Below are 16,196 nucleotides of genomic sequence, written 5' to 3'. Positions count from 1 at the left end.
TAGATGACCTATGAGATCGTCAGGGATAGGAATAGGCAGTGGCTGCGGCAGCGGCACACCGTTTGCGACTGCTGCCGCCGCAATGAGCTCGGGGAACAAAGCACGCAGTTCCCCCTGCATACTTTCCCCCTCCGAGCCCACGTCCCTCACATGCAGCAGACCACTGGTTAAGGAGCCACATTCTGATGTGGCTGATAGCAGGCCATCCCGACGCCGAGTCGGAGGTTCTAACCCAACATCTGCGGACGAGGAACCCCAAGGAGACATCTCACCCCCCTCCAGTGTTACCTGGACGGGCGGGAGACATGTCTCCACCGGGCCTTCGAACAAGAACCTGTTCGCTTTTTATCATGTAGTCCTCTGTTTCCATCGGCCATGGGGAGTCAGACGCATCCTCATCCGGCTCCAGCAACTCACCAAAACCAGGCCGTTCGCGTCCGCAAGCCACCATCTTGCGATGGGAGCGAGCTGACGCAAAAAGTTTGCGTCTCAAATCCCCCGCAACCAAAGGCGCCGGCCGCCCAACAGCGGACAACTCCCCGGAAGCAGAGGAACCAGAGCCAGAACCAGGCCATCCCACAGGAGACGGCACTGGTGCACCAGCTCCTTGGAGAGGCAAACTACCCATCGGACGCCTACCGGGCGTTGTTGCCGACCACGAGAGAGGCCTCAACCCTGCTCCAAGACTTACGAAAGAGGCGGCAATGGAGAACCGCTGGTGAAGGGTGGCGTTGTGAGCGCAACCCTCCGAGGTAGACATTATGACTTAGCTTTTTTCTTTTTGAAATATATGAGAGAAGAAAAAAGCAAGAAAAAATGTAAACACGTATCAACTTTCTTCAACTAAACAACCTCGTCAAGTGTGGGTATCTACCGAAGACACTTCCTTGTGGTGAAAGTGAAGAAGGAGGCGAGTAGGTGACCACACACCTGCTTATGAAGGTAAGCGGATAGGGGTGTGGCCAGACGAATGTTGGTATGTAAAGGTACATTGTGGAATTTTTTATTCAGTGCACGTGCACGAAGTGAAGTCAGTGCAGACTGACGCTGAGCGGAGGCCAGAATGAAATAGAACAGCATCTTTAACGTTTCTGAAAACACACTGGTAACAGCATCTTTAACATTTCTGAAAACACGCTGCTAACAGCATCTTTAACGTTTCTGAAAACACACTGCTAACAGCATCTTTAATGTTTCCGGGAAAGTCTTCCTATGTCAGAATCTACATTTGACAGTGACAAAACTGAACTTGTCTTCATTGACTCCAAGTCCAGCCTCAGCTGAATCAAGCTGACTCACCATTGACGTCAGCACTGTCTCCCCTCCTCCAGGCACAATACCTTGGTATACAAAGCCCTTCACCAACTGCCCCCCCAACCCTCTCAGTCCTGCAGTTCTCTTCTCTCCACCCCCAAGTCCCCACCCAGTCCATGGCTGACAGATCCAGTGAGAGAACAAAGACAGGTCCTGAGAGCAGCTGAAAGGAAGTATAGAAAGTCACGCCTCACTGCTGACATCGACACATATCACAACCTCTTGTTAACATTCTCCAAAACCATCACTAATGCCAAAGCTTCTTTCTTCCACCATAGGATCGAGGCCTCTGCCAAGAATCTTCGCAAACTGCATGCTACCATGTCCTCCCTCCTCACTCCCCCCCCACCCCCCCCTCCCTCATCTTTCTCTGCCGAAGACTTTGCGATCTTCTTTGAGGAAAAAGTGGAGAACATCCGCAGCTCCTTCTCCCAACCCCCACCCATTCCAAATGCTGAATCGAGAACCTCATCCTTCACTCTGTCATCTTTCTCTCCCATTACAGAAGCAGAGACCCTGACACTGGTAACGTCAAACCGTCCGACTACTTGCCAGCTGGACCAGCTACCCTCCCCACTCCTCCAGACCATAGCACCAGACATCCTCCCATTCCTAACTGCAACCATCAACTCCTCACTCAACTCGGGGGTGGTCCCCACCTCCCTAAAACAAGCCAGAGTCACGCCGCTTATAAAAAAACCAACCCTGAACCCTACTGTCATAGGCAACTACCGTCCTGTCTCTCTTCTCTCCTTCCTTTCTAAAACACTTGAACGTGCTGTATCCAACCAACTTACTACTTATCTCTTACAGAATGACCTCCTAGACCCTAATCAGTCAGGCTTCAGGACTGGTCACTCCACAGAGACAGCCCTCATTGCGGTCACAGAGGCACTTCACTTAGCAAAAGCGAAAGGCCTCTCCTCTGTCCTGATTCTCCTAGATCTATCTGCAGCCTTCGACACAGTCAACCACCAGATCCTCCTTGCGGCCCTCGCAGGAATGGGAGTGGCTGGCTCTGCGCTGACATGGCTGTCATCATACCTCAATGACCGCTCCTACCAAGTGTCATGGAGAGGGACCCTGTCGGCCACCCGCCCCCTGCGGACGGGTGTCCCCCAGGGCTCGGTTCTAGGACCCCTTCTCTTCTCCCTCTACACTAAATCACTGGGTAACATTATCACGTCTCATGGCTTCTCCTACCATTGTTATGCCGACGATACTCAACTCTTCCTCTCCTTCCCTCCCTCAGATATCCACGTCTCTGTGCGGATCTCGGCCTGTCTGTCCGACATCTCAGCCTGGATGACGTCCAACCACCTCAAACTGAACCTAAGCAAAACAGAATTGCTCCACCTGCCGGCCAAATCCTCCCCCCTAACCGACCTTTCAATCACAGTCGAGAATGCAGCTGTGACTGCGTCCCCGACCGCCAAGAACCTTGGTGTTGTCCTCGACGACCAGTTGAACTTCTCTGCTCACATCGCAGCGACGACCAGAACCTGCCGATTCCTCCTGAGCAACGTCAGAAGGATACGCCCCTTCCTGACAAAAGAAGCCACCCAACTCCTCGTCCAATCAACAGTCATCTCCCGCCTCGACTACTGCAATGCACTGCTCGCTGGCCTCCCGGCCACTGCCACTAAGCCTCTTCAACTCATTCAGAACGCAGCGGCCCGCCTGATCTCAAACCTACCGAAGTCGGCCCATGTCACCCCACTTCTTAGGGACCTGCACTGGCTCCCCATTGCTGCACGAATCCGCTTCAAGGCCCTCGACCTAGCATACCGTGCGGCAAAGGGAACCGCTCCCGCCTACCTCCGGTCAATGGTCTCTAACTACACACCCTCAAGACCCCTACGCTCTGCATCTTCTGGCCGCCTCAGACCTACTCCTATCCAAGCTCCGGGAGGGTCATCAAAGAGAAGTCGCCTATTCTCAGTCCTTGCCCCACAATGGTGGAATGAACTACCCACCCCAGTTAGGACAGCCGAATCACGTCCAATCTTTCGCCGTCGACTAAAGACGCACTTCTTCAACCATTATCTGAATTAAAAAAAAAAAAAAAAAAAAAAAAAATCTAACCCTAACTAACCGTACTGTCATGCACTTGTCCTAATAAACTAACCTACACTGTAGCACTCAACACTTTGATGAACATTGTTGCTCAGCTGATAGAGTTGTGCCCTTCCTGATGGCTTGTCGTACAGAACTTGTAAGTCGCTTTGGATAAAAGCGTCAGCTAAATGACTAAATGTAAATGTAAATGTAAGTCCAACCTTTGCAGTTTTGGAAACAGGGTCTTCTCCAGGGCAGCTCACAGGATATCTGGAACCCCCTTCCCCAAGACATTAGGTACTCAGAGTCTCTCTCAATTTTCCAATCCTGCCTCCCACCTCTTCTCCGTCCCTGCACAGTACATTTCGAAGAGTACATTTTAAAATGTACTCTGCAAAATTTACTGTGGTGTGTTGTGTTGTGCTTGTCTGATATTTGCCTCACCACCTCTTCCCCTTAGTGTAAATAAACTTTTAGTTCTAGAAAAGAGCTATATAAATCACATTTCGCATTATTAATGTCAAGTTGAAACGCAATGTCAACTAGCCCTGATTCAGATCGGCCTGATGCTGGCTAGAGAGTATTCTATCCATAATATCCCCAAACAAAGGACTCGTCAAGTTATCAAAACAATCGAATTAAGTAAGAGCCTATTATTCCAAAATCAGATACCCACCATTTGTGATAATAGTGATTCTTACAAAATGATAGCTGGAGTGAAAGTAATATTTGTGGGAGATGGCAAAGGCATCTGCTAACAAAATTATACCAATTTTAAGACTGCATACGGCATTTATGAAATACTGTGTTGAGTTTCAGAATTGTATTTTCTATGTAACTTGAAGAAAATCCTGCACAATGCTCTTGAGTTTATTTATGTTTTGCACAAGGATCTTGGTGCAGATTCATGATAACCAATTGTGCAACTCAAGTCAGATAGACAACAGAGACACTGTCCGTAACACGTAAGTAATCGGTTTCTAGTGCCTATCCCTATGACAAATATGAACATATCCATAATTATGTCAGAATCAGAACCGTACAGTTGGTAGTTGAGCTTATATCAACTAATCTGTCTATGGACAGGTAAATAACCAAATAAAAAAGAAAATGTGCTATGAAATGTAAGCGAATATATCTAGCCTATACTGCAAGGTGCTACAGTAGAAGTGACCACTAATTGTCAGCCAGCCGTTTCTATCATTAACTTTTTTGTATTGTCAGATAGAACCCGTTTGTCAGTGATTTTACAGTAGCTACCAATTCACAGAGTAGCAATATCTGCCGGTGCCACTAAGGGGTCAGCAACCTTTACTATCAAAAGAGCCACTTTTCCCCCCTCCCACAAAATAAAATGCTCAGGGAGCCGCACAACCTACCCTTAAAATGAAGATAACACAGTGTATAACGTTTTATATATCCCCAAGCATACCCGACATTTAGCATAAAACGCCTGACAATTGCATACCCAAAGTAATTTGCGATTTATTATACTTTATACTTATAGCACACAGTTTGTTGCATTAATGGAATTATGAAGCAACAAAAAGAAAAATTTTGACTTTTTATTGCTGTTTTTACCTGTTATAACAAAGGAAAACCTCAAACTCTTATGAAGAGGGAAAAAAAGACTGGCTGTGTAGACCTATTTTTAAATAAAACACAGAAGAGGAGACAAAACACTGGTGTCTGTAGACCGACTTTGAAATAAAACCCTGAACTATTCAGGTATATTTGAGTCCTTCCCTTATTTGTGGAACATTTATAAAATAAAAAGTAGTCCACTTTGAAAAAAGACTACCATGTGTAGACCTACTTTGAAATAAAACACAGAAAAGGAGAAAAAACACTGGCATCTGTAGACCTACTTTGAAATAAAACCCTGAACTATGCAGCTCTATTTGAGTCATTCCCTTATTTGTGGAAAATCTATCAAATAAAAAGAAAATTTTTCGTTGTTCGCAAATTTCGCACCACATATCAGGCATACAGGTAAGCCTGCATCGTTAGTCGTGAAAGCAAATTAATCTGTCCACGCTGAATTAAACCCTCTATTTTCCTCAGACTTTCCTTTTTTTGGATTTATCCCTGGTTAGCTTACTGGGGGGTCGGAAACTCAAGATTAGCCACTTGCAGACGGCAGGGAGAGGCGTACTGTATATTTTAGTTGATGAAATATTTTTGTTGACTAAATATTTTAGTTGATGAAATATTTTTTCATTTCAGTGTCACAGTATGACATCGATCTCCAAAATAAGAGACATTTTTTTCTTTTTTTTTTTAAATAGTAAAAAAGAAAAAAATAAGGGAGCCGCAGCTGATTGGCTAAAGAGCTGCATGCGGTCCGGAGCCGCAGGTTGCCGACCCCACTAAGCACTGAGGTGAGTCCGATAAGGATTTCATGACCAATGTACCTCCTCACGGGGAGGCTGTGCGGTGCTGCGAGGGTGGGGTGGCCCCCGTCTGGCCCCTCAGAAGTGAGATGAAGTGTCCCTGTCAACGTCGGGCCCTGTTTACACCTCTGAGCAGCCGCCTATGCCACCACTTCTCGCCTCGCCACGCAGAATCTCCCTCGGTTTGATCAGCTTTTTGAGTCGGATTAATCTTGTCAGGCCCGACAATGAGGCCTGATCTCCTCTGTTCTTCTTTGCAGTGGAATCGGCCTACAGCTCACCCCATTCAAACAGAGTGCCAGATTCCCCCGGAATCCATAATTAATTTCTATTGAGGATTTTTTGGAAGTATCAAACTTTCTCAAGCAATGATCTGCATTCATCCCTAACATAAGCTGGCCCAAGTGAATACAAAGTGGCCCCAGTACATTTTTTTTTTAAAGCGACTAAGATATGCATAAGAGGTAGATTATGACAGAGAGAAGTCATTCCTTATATGAAGAGAGACTGGGAGCGAAGTGTCTCACAGCTTTCAGGCAATGTTGGAACAGAGAGAGAGAGAGAGAGAAGTGATAAAGAGAGAAGAAAAAAAGGAAAGAGAGAAAGATGTAAGCTAGCTGTCATGCACCTCCAAGCCTCCAAGCTTCCCGTCTTCTATAACCCTTGGTTTCTCTCACCTAGACCTGGCTCAGATGTCATGAGGCTGCCAGATTTTGGAGAATACAGCAGGGGACACACAAGCCACTGTGTATAAATGGGGCTATTGTAGACAGGGTGAGCAGTTTTATGTACCTGGGAGTCCACATCACAGAGGACCTGACATGATCAACTCACATACTGTAGTCACTGTGGTAAAAAAGGCAAAACAGCGCCTCTACCACCTGAGACGGAAGTTCAGAGTATCAGGGAAGATACTCCACTCCATTCTGCATTCTGACTGGGAACATCACTGCCTGGTTTGGAAACAGCACGGCCCAGGATACGAATGCCCTACAGAGAGTGGTGCGCTCAGCAGAATGGACTACGGGTATTGCCACCACCCCTGCAGGACTTATACAATAGGCGGTGCGAATCCAGAGCCTCACCACCCCAATAACAGCCTGTTCAAGCTGCTGCGATCAGGCAAGTGCCTCCGTATACACGCAACAAGAACAGAGAGACTAAGGCTCAGCTTCTTCCCTCAGGCCATCAGAACAATGGGTCTCATTCCCGAACGAATTTACGACCAAACATTTCCTCTTAGGCAGATTTCTGCCCATTTAAGACATATTAGGGCTGGTAGCGCGAGTCCCCAAATTGTCGTGAGATCAGATTTGAGCGTGGCTGAGAGCAGATTTAAGAGTGCTGAGGAGCACACTTATGATTGATTGACTAATTGAAAATTGTATTAACTTGACATACTGTGTTCTCATAGTGATTCCTTCATGATAACGTACTGTACATTGGAGGTGATTGGGTGGGGGGGGGGGGGGGGGGGTTGGGTAGGAGGGGTGGGTGGGGGACACTGTGCAAGCAAAACTGCACATTGGAATATTGACAAAACCATACTTGGTCATTTACTGTATATTGGAGGGGGTTGATATAGCTATAAACCTGCATTCCTTCGAATATATTATTAATCAATTAAACTTATATTGAAATACACTATATAGCCTATACACCAACACTGAAATGACAGTGGATAAATAAATAAATAAATAAATAAGAACTAAAGCTAATCGCATGGAAATAGACTGCATTAATATTCCATAACAAGTCTTGTGTGCGCCAGTATGGCCTACGTGTCTAATGAACAGTATAGGCTTAATATATTCTAGTTACTTGTTTCATTAGGATTTAGTAGATACTATATATGCTCTGCCTCTGCCCTACGTACAGTATAAATACAGACTGTACCTATACTGTACGTAGGGCAGAGCATATAGTATCTACTAAATCCTAATGCAACAAGTCATTAATGGAATAATAAGCCTATACTGCGTTCATTCATTACGCCGTAGGCATTAATGGAATAATAAGCCTATACTGCGTTCATTCATTACGCCGTAGGCTACAGTATACTGCACGCGAGCGCGCGCGCGTGTGTGTGTGTGTGTGTGTGTGTGTGTGCGTGCGCGCGGTGCGGCAGGTGTACCACGAGCTGTATATGATGACAATACATTAATCTAATCTTCGATCAAGACTCGCAAGGCACTTCCGCATCCATTTCCACACAGCTGTGTCATTACTTTGCCTTATAAGGGGCTCTGGAGGCGTTGTTTTGTATGCAAATTACCTGAACGGGAACGCGCTTTCGAGTTTAAGACAGAATGCCATTCTCCAAGCAGATATCAGATTATATCACAGCTGTGACCGTTTCAGCCTCTTAAGACATATTACCAGCACGTTCGGGACTCAGAGTGAACTTGTCATTGATTCTGTCTCAGTCGGTTCCAAGATAAGTCTTCCAAGAGAACTCTTTGAAAAATGTTGGAGAATGAGACCCAATGAACACTGATCTCTCCACACACAAGCACACATGAACACACACATACACACACACAACACAACATTCTGCACTCACACACACACAAACGCACCACAGGTCACTTTAAACACACAAGAAAAGGACACTTTAAAGGAAGGAAAAGGACACTTTAAGAAAATAACTTGTTGTGATTGTTGTATAGTATAGTTAGTAACAGCAAGTATAGCATAGGGACATAGAAGAAAAACTGCACATGTACATAGGATCCAGTGCCTTTAAGCGATTTATTATGTCTATTTACCATGTCTATTTTAGTTGTCTTTTTATTATTATTACTATTACTATTGTTTTATTGCACAATCGAAGCGGGCATGGCCAACCGCATTTCACTGTATGCCCTGGTATGTATGTGATGAATAAAACTCTTGAATCTTGAGATCATAGTTTCTTATTTACCAGTCATACTCTTGCTCAGTCTCATGTCAGTCCTTGTTAATTTGCTTTACCTAACTTGTCTTGTCCTCCTTTGCTCACAGTTCCCTACCTGACTTCACACCCTGATCCCGCGTCCTGGATCCCTGTGTATGACCTTCGCTTGCCTGACTACTCTTCTCCGTGTTAATTCCCTGGACTGTCTGAGAACCCCCTCCCGCTATGACCCCCCCACTTGCCTGACTACCCTGCTACTCGCCCACTCCCCGGACTGTCTGAGAACCTAGTCCTGGTCACGATCCTTTGCTTGTCGGACTACCCGTCAGTACGCCAACTCCCTGGACTGTCTGAGGACCTGGTTACCGTATTCTCCCTTTTGCAAATAAATATACCCACTATTTGGGTTTTCTCTGATTCAACATAGTCTTTGCCTATTTGTGTCTGCATCTGGGTTCTGGCTTTAGTTAAAATGTTACAGTACGATCTGGCCATGGAACATAATCCAGCGAACACAAACATAGCAGACATGGATGCTTTCCGCCGAGCGTTGAATCAGGAGATCATAGTCGAACAGCATAGCCAGACTTTAAGTCATGGTTACCCTCCAAGGGTTACCCACTAGTGTCAGTGCTATGGTTAGTCTGATTAATCAGCTCACGCTTTCCCAAAGTAATCACTCCTCTGCTCCCACCAGTCGCCTCCGCCGACATAACTCCTATCTCCGCCTCCGCCGTAGCTACGCTCTCCGTAGCTCCTGTCTCTGTATCATGCTCCACCATTGTATTCCCCGCCTCAGTGTTAATTTTGGCAGCTATTTTAATTTTAGTTTTAGTCTTAGTCATGTGTCAAATGCTCCTTTTTCGTTTTCATCATATTTAGTCACCTTAATTTATTTTTAGTTTTAGTCAACTACAGGTCTGAGCATTTTAGTCTTAGTCAGTGTTAGTCTCGATTTTGTCTTTTTAGTTTTTGTCTAGATTTAGAAAACTGATGATTTTTGTCTAGTTTTCGCTAATGAAAAAAATATATTTTATATTTTTATATTGTAAATAATGCAATTCTATTTATTAAGTATAGTCTAGCCAACACCCTATCAGCTGATTCACAATAAGTTCAGTAAAAGGCTATAGAAGCCCAATATAGTATCCAAAAATTCCTTGAAATGGTCAATAGATTCAGAAATAGTCAGACATGGAATGGAACATATTCTGATTTAAATTGCTTATTATTTTTAACCAAAAAAGCAACATTAGGATAGTGTAAATACACAGTACACACTGATTGCAATTCTCACTGGGACCTATTGTACACATTTCACACACGTCACACACACATTCCCTGTTGTCCGTCGAGTACAACCGTAGATCGCCGACGTCACTTTAAACTTAAAACTTAAAATGGCGGCCTCCATCAGAGCATTCGGCTAACAACATTAGCTTAGCGAACCTGCCACCACACTTCTATGTGCACAAAATATCACAGCCCCTAAGACTGGGAGCGTTCTAACTCTACTGAGCATGTACCCAACATTATGTGACAAATAAAAAGTCATTACGATGTTTTAGTGCACTTCAAGCGCTAAAGGGATTCATTAACAACTTATACTAGTAGGGTACGGAAATGGGAAATGCTGAAATAATAACGTGAATTATTATTATTATTATTATTATTATTATTATTATTATTATTATTATTATTATTATTATTATTATTATTATTATTATTATTATTATTATTATTATTATTATTATTATTATTATTATTATTATTATTATTATTATTATTATTATTATTATTATTATTATTATTATTATTATTATTATTATTTTTTTTTTTTTTTTTATTTTTTTTTATTTTTTTTAAACATGACATAAAATTAGACACACAAGCATTAACAGTAAATATCCACAGTAAGTCACAGGATTATACATTCCATTTGAATCAATATAAATGTAGTTTACGAGATATATACCTAATACTTGCAATACAATACAATACATACATATGCTCTCGCTCGCACTTCTTCCCCCCCCCCCCCCCCCCCCCAGGACCCCCCCTTGGATAATCCATCCATTTTCATTCGTTTCTAACCAGGAACTACAATTCATATGCTAGCCTTTATTCTCTCCACTACTTCTAACCAGATTGCAATGCTGGTTTCACTGACACCTAAAATTCTTGCTGTAGATATCTCTAGATAAATCACATCGAGATAGGTAAGAACCCATACCTTCCGGCACATTTTATCCGGTTGAATCCATCGTGATGCTATCAGCTTTTTAGCAGCTGTGAGACCAGACAAAACTAGTCTCTTTAGCTGTATAGAGGCTGCAAACTGAGAAACATCATTCAACAGCAATACAGAGGGCTGTACAGGTATGTTCAGAAAAAAAAAATCTGATAATTGCAGGGTCACTTCTTCCCAGAATATCTTAACAGGTGGGCAATCCCAATACATATGCATAAATGTACCATCATCACCGTTTGTACATAAGGAACATATAGAGTCTTGTCTAAGTCCCATTCTGTTCAATCTTATAGGAGTCAGGTATGTCCTATGAATATAATTAAGATTAATTTGTTGATGATCCGGGTTGTGTGACGCAATTCGAACGTTTGCCCAGACTTCTTGCCAATCAAAATCTACTTCCAAGTCTGGTATATCTAGGGGAAGGATTCCATACGAAGACGTTAGTAAGTGATGATAAAAGTCAGATACAAAGCCTCTCGATGTCTCTCTTTCATAGAAGAATTTGTGATATGTGGTGCTCAATTGGTATCTTTAATGGGACTCCATGAGCCTTCAAACATTCCAATAACACATGTGCGTAGAAATAAAATGTGGAACTGGTGAGGTTAAATTTGTTACGTATATCTTGATAGCTACAGAAACCCCGTTTGTTGAAGACATCTCCCAATGTATGTATGCCCTGTTTTTCCCATTTGGGGTATCTGATAGGTCGTTTTTCAATAAGGAGTGCATTGTTATTGAATAGGGGAGAATGGCTATGCCATTTATGTTGGTTAGAATTTTTTTTTTTTCTGTGTTTCACGCCATTTCCGAATCACATGTGTAATAAGAGGGCCAAATTTCAATTCGCATTGCTTAATTGATAATATGGTGTATACTATGTCCTGCAGTCTATGTGGTGCCACTATATTTTATTCTAAGTTTCTCCAGGATACAGATGCTTGAGAGTCAAACCAGGTTATCAGTGGTCTTAAAGAGTACGCTTTAAAATAGTGGTAGAAGTCTGGAAATGCTAAACCTCCGTCGGCTTTGTTTCTCTGTGCGGTGGATCTTTTTATTCGTGGAGGTTTGTTTTTCCAAATAAATGTATATGCGTGGAGTGTAATTTTTTCCAGTAACCATCAGGGGGGGGGGTAACGGTAACATTGAGCTAATGAAGTTGATTCTAGGTAAAACATCCATCTTAACTATTGATACTCGGGCCTAACGTGAATTATTCTAAAAGTTATAATTATTTTGTCTCATCTTGTTTTAGTCAACATAAATTAAGAGAGAATTCGTCATGGTTTTTGTAAAGTACATTTTTGTGTCCTCAGATGTAGTCAACTATAATGCATAAATAATTTAGTAACGTTAGTGTCACATGATCTACATTAACGTGACGTCACGTCTTGTTGTCGTCGGGGGAAAAAGCTTCGTTGACGACCATATTTAGTCATTATTTTCGTTGACAAAATTACCCCCCCCCCCCCCACCCCCCAGCTTCTTCCCTATCCCCCAACCCGGTCTCCCCACGACGTGAACCAGCTGTAGCCCCCCCCCCCCCCGTTTTTTGACGGTGAATCTTGGACCTGCAGAACATTCTTCACTCAGTGTTCACTTGTTTTTGAGCTACAGCCCAGTGACCGATCCCGGATAGCTTACCTCATTAACATGATGTGGGGACGTGCTCTCTCATGGTCTTCCACTGTCTGGAAGGAACAGTCCGCTTTGTGCGACTCATTCTCGCACTTCATCGGGGAGATGCGTCTTTGACCACCCCAGAGAGTGAAGGAAGCGTCCCGGAGAAGCGTTCTCTTCTCCAGAGAGAGACAAGAAGATAGATACCAGTTTCCTCTCTGTGGATTCAGTAGAAAGCTATTTGGCTGCATGTTAGCACAATGAATGGAAGCGGACATGACCGGTTAGCCTAGGCATTGTCCAATTAACACCTCTCCCGAAGGTAAACCGGTCATGAACGCTTCCATTCATTGTGCTAAGCTAGGCTAACATGCAGCGAGATAGCTTTCTACTGAATTTTTAATGTTGCCGTGTTCCTTTAACTAAATGCGTAATATCAGGTCTTTCCTCAGTGGAATTGACTCTATCCAGTATTTATGAACCCAGTCATGTGACTCTCTACCTGTGAGACAACCCACCTATAATTCCTGTGTTTGGATGGGCAAGCTTGCACTAATGAAGGCCGTATAGTAGGCCAAAATGTTTGTACAGCACATTTGTCAATAAACCGCAAAAAGAGGAATTCTGATCTCGTGAGGACTGAGTTTTTGGAGTGTGGGTTACACTATTGCATATGGGATTATATAGCAAACATATACTATAGATAGATACCACGTACCTCATGTCAGTTTTGCGAGGTGGTTCTTTAAGAAGCGTGGTTCTGGCAGGACACTCGGAAGTCATGCATGGCGCTGTGACAGCTTAGAGGATGCTCCGTTGTCCCACCCACTGATTTGGCAGTCTATTTAAAGACCTCCCCGTCCACACTGACGGTGCCACTGCTTTGCTGCTGTTGCTGCTGCTACCTGCAAGTACAGTTTTCACCCTCGCCATAGCCTCTAAATGAATTTGATTCTGCTCTCTACTGAACGCAACCCCCTTTATGGTATTGTACTGTCTGTATATGTTCCCTATGGGGGATTTGTTCACAGTGCTCCATGCTATTCACTTTTACATGTGACATGTTGTTATTTTCTATCTTATCTTTTATGTAAATCCTTATGCTGTAGCCTCTCTTGCAGCAGGGAGCCCCCCTAAGAGTCAAACCGTAATATGGTTTAATATTGCCATGTATTTAGTTATTCCAATAAATGGTTAACATTGACAGAACTACCCTGTGTGCAGTACTACTGTATTTGTCAGAATCACTTTACCCTCTATGATGAAGGTTGCTAAATGTAAGCTGTACTATGAAACACTATTGCATGTCTACTCTTATATCTTCTGCTATTTTTGCTTTGCAATTGCCCCCAATGTCTCTGATCATTCTTTATGTGCAGGTTAAGTGGGTTGACATACCATCTTACTGCATGGCATACTAAATCACTGCATAAGCACAGGTATAAAATCCCTCTTGAGTCATCAAATAGAGTACTCAGACCACAGAATTATACCTCATAGTTCAAATGTTCTGTGATTCCCATTAAATCTTATTGAGTTGGTGTTTTATATGCATATAAATCAACACGTTTTCCCCCCACCTAACACCAATGCAGTGGCCAGCATTTGCTTTATGTTACACACAGCAAATTTACAGCATCACTTTATGATTTCATTAATGACACTTGGGGACAGTTGAAAACACTTTCCTTTGAGCCACCTGTCTAACTTAATTTTTTTTATTTTTTAAACGTAACTTAAATCTTTTTATCACTGAATTTGCTCATTTGTGTCAAAGCTACAGTGCAGAACTTTTGTCTCCAACTGCTGGCAGTGAGAGTAATTACACAAGCTACCGGTGCAAGATCACATCGTTTGATGGACAGAGGGGATTTCAATCCACAGGCGGCCGCACTAACCAGCTGAGCTGAAGGGTCTGACCCGTTAGCAAGTGCTGGTTCACTGTGACCGACTTGTTAGTAATTTACAATAGTATTTAGTAAAGACTAACCATTGTTCTTATTTTTTGCTCTGTCAACAACTCTTTGTCTGTAAGTAAAGCAATCTGGGCTAGCATCCAATGGCCAAATGTATGTTTCCAGGCTGAACTGAGATTATATAACTGACTATGTGATGCATTTGCATCGTCACTTCATTACAGGTGGGCTATGGGACTGCAAACAACCATCAGTTGACCGTGGCCATCATCTTTTGACGACGAAGCTGTGAGGAGAGGCTGGCAAGATACCAACATTTAATTTGTTGGTGCACAGATGGATGTCACATTGGACTGTCTCAAATTATTTTCAGATACTTGGAACTCTTCCCCAGATGATGTAGTCATGGAATTTGATTAGGAAATAAGTTTATCAACCCTGAAATGTATTAAAGGTTTATCAACCATTTTTTTAAATTTTTTTTACATGCATTTGTCTCTTAATGAAAACAAAACAAAATGTATGGTATTTGGTGGTGTTCCTACCGACTGTGAAATTAAACTGAATTTAAATGGAACCGAAATTGAAAGAGTATATGAAACAAAATTCTTAGATTATAGATCACAAACTCTGTTGGAAGCCACATAATACAATATATCAAAGGTAAATTAGCCAAATCTGTTGGCATTCTGTACAAAACAAGGGAGCTGTTAAACCAGAAATGTTTGCATATATTGTATTTTTCACTTGTGGTGTCATACATGTCATATTGTGTTGAGGTCTGGGGGAATGTTTATAAAACAAATATAGAGCCTATTATTAAACTACAGAAAAGAGCTATTAGAATAATAAATAAAGCTAGTTATCTTGAATCGACAAATCCATTATTCATAAAGTCCTGCACATTACAATTTGTAGATATGGTTTATAAAAACCTTGGAGATAAGAGTAAGAACCTACCAGCTTGTATTCAATGTCTCTTTCAACCAAGAGAAGGAAAGTATAATTTAAGAGGGTTAATTGTGTATTCTTAAAACATATAAAAGGTAAGAACTAATGTAAAAGCTAGATGTGTTTCAATTTTGGGAGTTAAATTGTGGAATAGTCTTAGTGACGGGTTGAAGTTGTGTACCTCTCAGGGGAGATTTAAAAAGGCCCTGAAGGATAAAATAATTCAGGAGTACAGTTTTGAGTAAAACATCGAACATTTATTTTCTCTTTTCTCTTAAAGAAAAAGAAAAAAAATATATATCTTGCAGCATATTTTAAATTTGTCTTTCTTATATTAAAGTATATTTAGTTTTTAAGAATTGTAAATGTAACTGAGGGGTACAATTCCCTGACTGTATTAAATAAGTATGGTATCATTAAACCACTACTGTCTTATGTACATTACTACTGGCCATACAGTACACAGGTATATGAGATGAACACCTCAATGACATGGTTCCACACAAATCTTGGTTAGAATAATATTTATTAGCAGCAATAATAGTATATTACATTACTTTACTTAGAGTCGCGCTTGTAAGGCGAAGAATGTGCGTGAGTAAGTCAAGAGCGTAAGTCCATTAGAATACGCAGGAGATAATGAATACCACCTGTATCTTAGGAATTATATCTATGGTACACTAGTAGGGCAGCGGGAGATACTAGTAGGGTCCCTCCGGTTGTAGGCCAGCAGGGGGGAGGATTTGTCGGTAACGAAAGTCTGGGTCAACGAAGAATAAGGAGACTCCAGGTAC

This window comes from Notolepis coatsorum (genome assembly GCF_963971535.1).
Source record: "Notolepis coatsorum genome assembly, chromosome: 16".
NCBI classification, from domain to species: Eukaryota; Metazoa; Chordata; class Actinopteri; order Aulopiformes; family Paralepididae; genus Notolepis; species Notolepis coatsorum.
The sequence above is the reverse complement of the archived record's forward strand: the minus strand, read 5'-3'. Positions refer to the sequence as shown.